The sequence below is a fragment of the Ovis canadensis genome, chromosome 18 (genome assembly GCF_042477335.2).
Source record: "Ovis canadensis isolate MfBH-ARS-UI-01 breed Bighorn chromosome 18, ARS-UI_OviCan_v2, whole genome shotgun sequence".
NCBI lineage: Eukaryota > Metazoa > Chordata > Mammalia > Artiodactyla > Bovidae > Ovis > Ovis canadensis.
The window spans coordinates 41,521,784-41,531,282 of NC_091262.1; positions in this window are offsets into that span (position 1 = coordinate 41,521,784).

Sequence of the window (9,499 nt, forward strand, 5' to 3'; positions counted from 1 at the left end):
CTGACTTGGGATGCTGTCCCATCCCTGGAGGCTGAGCAGGCTTCTGTCCGACTCCTGGACTGGTGTGTGGCAGAGCCTGGAATGTGGAATGACAACTGCCCTGAGGAAATGTCCAGGACAGATTACTGGAGAAAAAGTTGAAACACAGCTGACTTTCAGGAAACCAACTGCCAAAGGTAAATTGTGTTCATACCCTTTAAGCCAAAACAAACAAACAAACAAACAAACAAAAACCTCAAACAAAACAAATGCAAATCTCCACCACAGGACATGATGCTAATATTCCCTAAATGCTGGAGGAATGTCAATCAAAATGACAATGGGAAATCAAATTTCACCACTCACAATGGCCATCATCACAAGTCTACAAAAAATAAATTAGGGAGAGAGCCTGGAGGAAAAAGAATCATCCTAAGCTGTTGGTGGAAGATACAATGGCATCAGCCAGTATAATGCACAGTCTTTGAATGACTGGAAAAAAACTATCAAGGGGTACTAAGCCTAGGATTTGAGAAAAGCTTATATCCTGAGAAAACCATGTGGCTATGTTAAACACTGCACTGCAATTTGAAAACATATACTTAATGTATAGCTACAAACACAATAGAAAAGCAAGAAGAAAAAACAACATGAAGAAAAGCAAAATGAAAATAGGATATTTCTTACAACAGAAGATCTGATTGAGAAGTTTCCTTGCATGAGATTATTTTTAAAACAAAACTAGATTTACTGCTTTAATCTATATTTCAAAAAGAACTAATTAGTCAAATGAGGCCAATTAATCTACCAACAGGATAACAAATATGGACAAGAAGGCAGGTGAAAACATTTTACCAGACACATTTTATGACATTGTGATAATACCACTAAAAAATACCGAAAAATTTTAATGATTTTCTTTAAAGAATGAATCAAAAGGAGTTTATTACTCTGAAGATGTAATTTCCATATTTTATATGTGCCAATATTTTCCTGCATGAAATATGGAAAATTTCATACTTCATGCAGGAAAATCTATGCCCATAATTTCCTCTGTGGAATATGGCAAACTTCATATTCCATATAGGAAAATCTCTGCCCATAATTTCCTGTATGAAATATGGAAAATTCTGATTGAAATTATACTATTTTCAGGAAAATGAATCTACATATTCTCATACTAAGGCAAGGTTGCCAGAAACACACAGAAAACGGCCATTAAAAACCACACTTGTGTAGAATCTAAAATACAAGACAAATGAACCTACCTCTGAAATAGAGATGGAGAAGGAAATGGAAACCCACTCCAGTACTCTTGCCTGGAAAATACCATGGATGGAGGAGCCTGGTAGGCTACAGTCTATGGGGTCACAAAGAGTCAGACACTACTAAGCAACTAACACACATACACACATGAAACAGAGAGAGACTCACAAACCCAGGAGCTAATGGTTGCCAGACTGGGGTAGAGGTTAAGAGATAAAATCACTATCTGAAATGTAATAAAATAATAGGATATAGTATGCAGCAGAGAGAAATATAGCCATGATTTTGTAATATCATTAAATGGAGAATATTCCATTAAAATACTGAATCACTATGTTGTATCCCATACTTCAGTGGAAAAAGAAACAGTGGATTGATAACTCTAAACACAAAACATAATCAAGAATGAAGGTTACCAAAATAAAAATGGGAAATTTTAGAAATAGAAATTCCCATCAAGAAATTAATTTGGATGAGATTACTAAAAATGTCCATTGGTTCATCCACGAGAATGAACAACATGGAGAATCTTGAAAAAATGAAACACAGTAGTGCCTTAGGAAACAGCAGTCACATGCCTGGGCATAGAGTCAGGGAGAAGCAACATTTTCAAAGACAAGGGTACCCATGCCATCCCTGCCAGACCGGTTTCCATAGCAAGGACACTGCTGCAACCTAAGTGTGGAAGGACACAGAGATGAATAAAGAAAATGGGTTATACACACACAATGGTATATTAATTGGAAGAATGAAACAATGTCATGTTCAGGCACAGGGAAGAAGGTAGAGATGATCATAGCAAGTGAAGTGAGAGAGACAGGAGTGACAGATATGAAACAGATGATCTCAGCAAGCATCCTAGTGGTGGTCATCAGAAAAGGACACAAAACAGGGCCGAGTTACCAGAAGCCAACCTTGAGAGGTGAGCTGGACTCACCCTTGAAAGCAAATCACCTGAAAAGAGGCCAAAGTCACCAAATATTAGAGATACAAATTGAAACCCCATGAAGGTATCACCTCACAGAAGGCTGAATGGCATTGTCGGAAACTCAACAATCAATGCTGATGAAGGTGTGGAGAAAAGGGAATGTTCCTCCCCTGATGCCGAGAATATAAACTGGTAACAGACACTGTGAAGGGAGAGCAACAATTAAAATGATCAATCTAGCTTCTTTTAGTAGTCTCATTTAAATTAATTTCTTGATTGGATTTCTGTTAAGAATTTTCCACTGTCATTTTGCTACTTTTTTCTTCTTGATTTTCTTTCATGTTTTTAGCTATCCATTTCTTTATTAAAATAAAGAAAATGAGAATGAGGTTAGAATACTTTTCTAACACAACACAGGAGATTAACTTCAAATAATAGAGATCTAAAGTTCAGGAGAGATTCTGTGAGAGTCTTAAGGAAAACATAGGCAGGACATGCGATGATAAAAACTGTAAGGTCTTTTTTAATCCCTCTCACAGAGCAATGAAAAAGACACTGAAAATAGGAAAACATGACCTACTTCAATTTAAAAGCAGGTGCCAGGCAAAGGAAACCTTAAGGAAAGACAAAAGCAATCCAGAATGGGAAGAAATATGGGCAAACCCAGATACCCACAAGGAATTCATCTCTGCAACCAACAAACAGCTCATAATTTTGCAATATTTAAATAGAGTTTAGGACTTGCCAGGTGGTATTAATGGTAAAGAACCCACCTGCCAATGCAGGAGGTGTAAGAGATGTGGTTTTGATCCCTTGGTCGGGACGATCCCATGGAGGAGGGCATGGCAACCCACCCTAGTATTCTTGCCTGGAGAATCCCAGGGACAGAAGGGCCTGGCGGGCTACAGTCCGTAGTGTCACAAAGAGTCGGATAAGACTGAACAACTAAAAGACACTATATGTATACACACGTTTCCAGGCACACACACATGCACAAATGAATATTGTTCATTTGAATAATAAAATAACTGAATATTCAAAATAATTGAATATTCAATAAAATATTGACTCATTATGTTGTATCAAAAAACAAATAGAGTTATGTTAATTGACTGTATTTCAATTTAAAAAATACTTGATGGATAGCTACAAACATGAAAGAAAATCAAGAAGAAAAAAGTAGCAAAATGACAGTGGAAAATTCTTAACAGAAATCCAATCAAGAAATTAATTTAAATGAGACTACTAAAAATCACAGAAGCTAGATTGATCATTTTAATTGTTGCTTCCAAAAGAACTAATTATTCAAAGCAATCCAATTAATTTACCAACAAGATAAAGATGGCCCAGAAGGCAAGGATAAACCCACATTTTACCAAGCCCACATTGTGATAATTAGAACCATTATAAGATATAAAATTTTTTTGACTATTTTCTTTAGAGAATGATTCAAAAGAAGTTCATTCTAAAAATGTATTTCCCATATTTTCATATGTGCCCAGATTTTCCTGTAGGAAATATGGAAAACTCCACTCATGTTTTCCTTAATGAGGCATGCAACTTTCATGTTTTCTGAGGGAAAATCTGTGACCATATTTTCTTGTATGAAATACTGGCAACTTCTATATATCCTTCAGGAAAATCTGTGTCCATATTTCCTGTATGGAATATGGAAAATTCCGATTGAAATAAAATCGCTATTTTGAGGAATATGAAACTACATATTCTAAGCTATATACTAAGCCAAGTTTCTCAGAAAGACACAGGCAACTACCATATGAAATAATATTTATGTTGAATCTAAATTATGACACAGATGCACTTATCTATGAAACAGAAAGAGACTCACAAATATAGAAACTAATGGATGCCTGTGGGGATTTGTCTGCGAGAGTTGCCAGACTGGGGTAGAGATTAAGAGATAAAAGCGCAATAACAATGTAAGTAAACTAATAGCATATAGTATGCAGCAGAGGGAAATATAGCCATGACTTTGCAATATCTTTAAATGGAGTATATTCCATTACAATACTGAATCACTATGCTGTAACCCAAAGCAAATATAGTAGTATCAATCAACTGTAGTTCAATTTGAAAAGAAATAAGGGATGGATAGCTTCAAACACAAAACATATTCAAGAAGAAACATTAGCAAAATTCAAATAGGAAAGTTTTAAAAATAAAGATCCCACCTAGAAGTTAATCTGGAGATTATTAAAAATATCCATGGTTCATCCACTAGAAATAAACAACATGGAGGTTCCTCGAAACTAAAAATAGAAGTGCATTCAGAAACAGCAGTCATGTGCCTGGGCATACAGTCAGGGAGAAGCGACGTTTTCAGAGACAAGGGTACCCATGCCATCCAGGCCAGACTGGTTTCCATAGCAAAGACACTGCGGCAACCTAAGTGTGGAAGGACACAGAAATGAATAAAGAAAATGGGATATACACACACAATGCTATATGACTCAGCCAATAAAGATCAATGAAACAACGGCATCTTCAGGCACAGGGAAGAAGGTAGAGACGATCATAGCAAGTGAAGTGAGAGAGACAGGGAGTGACAGATATAACACAGATGATCTCAGCAAGCATCCTAGTGGTGGTCATCAGAAAAGGACTCAAAACAGGGCCGAGTTACCAGAAGCCAATCTTGAGAGGTGAGCTGGACTCTACCCTTGAAAGCAAATCATCTGAAAAGAGGTCAAAGTCGCTAAATATTAGAGATACAAATTGAAACCCCATGAAGGTATCACCTCACAGAAGGCTGAATGGCATTGTCGGAAACTCAACAATCAATCAATGCTGATGAAGGTGTGGAGAAAAGGGAATGTTCCTCCCCTGATGCCGGGAATATAAACTGGTAACAGACACTGTGAAGGGAGAGCGAGGCTTATTAAAATAAAGAAAATGAGAATGAGGTTAGAATACTTTTCTAACACAACACAGGAGATTAACTTCAAATAATAGAGATCTAAAGTTCAGGAGAGATTCTGTGAGAGTCTTAAGGAAAACATAGGCAGGACACGTGATGATAAAAATTGCAAGGTCTTTTTTAATCCATCTCACAGAGCAATGAAAAAGAAGCCAAAAATAGGAAAACATGACCTACTTCAATTTAAAAGCAGGTGCCCAGCAAAAGCAATCCAGAATGGAAAGAAATATGTGCAAACCCAGATACCCACAAGGAATTCATCTCTAAAACCAGTAAACAGCTCAGAATTTTGTAATATTTACATAGAGTTTAGGGCTTCCCAGGTAGTGTTAGTGGTAAAGAACCCACCTGCCAATGCAGGAGATGTAAGAGACGTGGGTTCAATCCCTGAGTCAGGACAATCCCATGGAGGAGGCCATTGCAATCCACTCCAGTATTCTTGCCTGGAGGATCCCATGGACAGAGGAGCCTGGTGGGCTACAGACCATAGCATCACAAAGAGTCAGACATGACTGAAGACTAAACAATAGCATATGTATACACGTGTTTCCAGGCACGCACACATGCACAAATGGAGTTTATTCCATAAAAATATTGAGTCATTATGTTGTAACTGCAAACAAATAGTTACGTTAATTGACTGATTTAAATAAAAAAAATACTTGATGGATAGCTACAAACACAAAAGAAAATTAAGAAGAAAAAAGCTGCAAAATGAAAGTGGGAAATTCTTAACAATAGAAGATCCAATCAAGAAATTAATTTGAATGAGATTACTAAAAATGACAGAAGCTAGATTGACCCTTTTAATTGTTGCTTCAGAAAGAACTAATTACTCAAAGCAATCTAATTAATTTACCAATGAAACAAATATGGCCAGAAGGCCAGGATAAACTCACATTTTACCAAGCCCACATTTTGATAATTAGTACCATTATAAGATATAAATTTTTTTTACTATTTTCTTTAGAGAATGATTGAAAAGGAGTCCATTCTAAAAATATATTTCCTATAATTTTATATGTGCCCAGATTTTCCTGTATGAAATATGGAAAACTCCAAATTCCATGCAGGAAAATGTGTGCCCAGATTTTCTTGTAGGAAATATGGAAAACTCCAAATTCCATGCAGGAATATCTCCATCCACATTTTCCTGTATGAAACATGGCAACTTTAATATTTCCTGTAGGAAAATCTGCAACCATATTTCCCATATGAATATGGAAAATTCTTATTGAAATAATGCTATTTTGAGGAAAATGAAACTACGTATTCTCATACTAAGCCAAATTTCTTGGAAAGACACAGGCAACTTCCATATGAAATAATATATATGTTGAATCTAAATTATGACACAGATGCACTTATCTACGAAACAGAAAGAGACTCACAAATATAGAAACTAATGGATGCCTGTGGGAATTTGTCTATGGGAGTTGCCAGACTGGGATAGAGGTTAAAAGATAAAAACACTATAAATAATGTAAGTAAACTAATAGCATATAGTATGCAGCAGAGGAAAATATAGCCATGACATTGCAATATATTTAAATGGAGTATATTCCATTAAAATACTGAATCACTATATTGTAACCCAAAGCAAATATAGTAGTATCAATAAACTGTAGTTCAATTTGAAAAGAAATAAGGGATGGATAGCTTCAAACACAAAACATATTCAAGAAGAAACATTAGCAAAATTCAAATGGGAAAGTTTTAAAAATAAAGATCTCACCTAGAAATTAATCTGGAGATTATTAAAAATGTCCATGGTTCATCCACTAGAAAAAAACAATATGGAGGTTTCTTAAAACTAAAAATAGAAGTGCATTCAGAAACAGCAGTCACGTGCCTGGGCATACAGTCAGGGAGAAGGGACATTTTCAGAGACAAGGGTACCATGCCATCCAGGCCGGACTGGTTTCCATAGCAAAGACACTGCTGCAACCTAAGTGTGGAAGGACACAGAAATGAACAAAGAAAATGGGATACACACACAATCCTATATGACTCAGCCAATAAAGATCAATGAAACAATGGCATCTTTAGGCACAGGGAAGAAGGTAGAGATGATCATAGCAGCTGAAGAAAGACAGTAAGCAACAAATGTAATATGATATCACTTCTAGGTGGAATCTAACAATGGATACGTGTGAGCTCCTTGAGCAAAGATATACAGTTCACAGACTTAGAAAAAAGAACTTACTGTTAGCAGAGAAGAAACGTATTGGGCCCATAGAAAAGAGCTACTTGAACTAACATATGCACACTACTATTTAGAAAATAAATCACAAGGACCCACTGGGTAACAAAAGGAATGATGCTCCACTGTCTGTGCTAACCTATACAGGAATAGAATCCAAAATGCAACATGTACACACCTATGTATGAGTGAATCAAGTTGCTATGAATTAAAAAAAACACCCACTGAATTGTAATTCACCTATATGCTCAAGTTCAAATAACTGGATAAACAGAATAAATATATAAACATACGAAGACGGTGTTCCCCCATCCCATGGTTACCTTGGCTGGTATCACATTTCTGGAGACTGGGCAGGCGTGGGGGCCCACGGCTGGATTGCTGTGGGGCTCAGGGTCCTGGGAGGATGTGGCAGCCCAGTGACCCCGCGATGTTCCTGGAGTGCCCCTTGCCCTCTGCAGGAGTTCTCAGTCTCTAGATAGAGGTGAAGTAAATTAAGAGATTTGAATTAACATAGACACACATATGTATCAAATAGATGATTGGGAAAATACCTACTGAATAGCCGATGGAAGTTTACTGAATACTGTAATCACCTAGGCTAAACCTAGGATCTCACGTTCTCACACTTGGGCCTATATGCTGAGCAAACCATCAGTCAAAAGGCAAATGAACCCTGTCAAACACTGCAGGACTACTTCCAATAGCCGAGACACACAACCAGCAAAATCTCCACCGAGATTAAAGCTTAAGCAAGATGTCATACATATATATGGTAGACTATTTCTCACTCCTAAAAAACTGCCACTGAAATTAGAGAATTATGACACTGGTAGCCACAGGGATGGGCCTGGAAGGATCACGCACCAAGGGAAGTCAGTCAGGCAAAGGAAGATGATGGTATATGAGATATCTTCCAGGAAAAATAAAAAGACATAGAAGGCAACAAATTTACAACCCAAAGAGGGACTCTGAGAATTCAAAGTCAAACAAAGGGTTCCAGAAACAAAAAAAAAATTGAAGGGTTTGGAATGAATTAGGAGGTAGGTACATACACAGACAAGAAATCTGTATCTATAACAGATAATCCACAAGGATTACCCTCTTTCTTCCTATTTTCCTTCCTTCCACATATACACAGGTCCATATCTCTAACCTATACAAAGAAATTGTTATCTCTAAGAGAGAATTCACAAAAATGATCTACTACCTTCCTTTTTTGTATCACAGAAGTGTATCTGAGATAGATATTCCACAAGGACCTGATGCTCAGCACTTTGCTTGAACTTCTACGACAAAGGTAAAAAAAAACAAAACAAAACAGAGAGACCCCATAGATATGTAATACTGAGTCAGGCAGCTGTACACTGACAACAGTCACAACCCTGCAAATCAACTATTCTGCAACGAAGCATCGGCAAGAGGTTGAAGCACAGGAAAGAAACGGAGTGCCTGCTCTCTCATCTGCCTCTCTGACTTGGGATGCAATCCCATCCCTGGAGGCTGAGCAGGCTGGGGTCCCACTCCCAGACTGGGGTGAGGTTGACACAGCCTGGCATGGTGCCCTTTGTTGAACCATTTTTAAAGGCCCACTGTCTGTTACGTTCTGGCTGGGACCAGAGTCCTACATGGCATGAAGGCCTCTAGGAATTTGAAGGCAAGATTCAGCTAACCTTGACCTTTCCTGGCACTGGGGTTCCCAGCTCAAGCCTCCTTCCTGAGAGGGCAGCCTTCTAGGCACCTAAGCACCCTCAGCAGTATGCTCTGGACCTGGAAGGCATTAGTCTGTACATTAGCTTGTGTGAGGCCTTCAGGGGCTGAAGTAGTGAGTCTCAAGCTCTTTCCTGCTTGCTCAGTCACATTCCACTCCATTTCACAGCCCAGGAAGCCAGCTGGCCCTAAGGATCTGGTTGCCCCAGGTACCAATGTTGGGCAGGCAAAAATGCTGCCTTCTTGTGGACGTTTTCTGTAACTACAACTTGATCAGGGGCACACATAGGCACCTCAATTCACAAGGGTTGTGGTTCTGTTCATGATAGCTGCCCTCTGGAAATGCCATGGGGCAGGTATTCGAAAAATATATCCCCAAACCAGCCAACTTTCAGGAAGCCAACTGCCAAAGGTAAATTGTCCTCACACCCTCTAAATAAAAAACCAAACAAAATCAAACCTCCACTGCAAGACA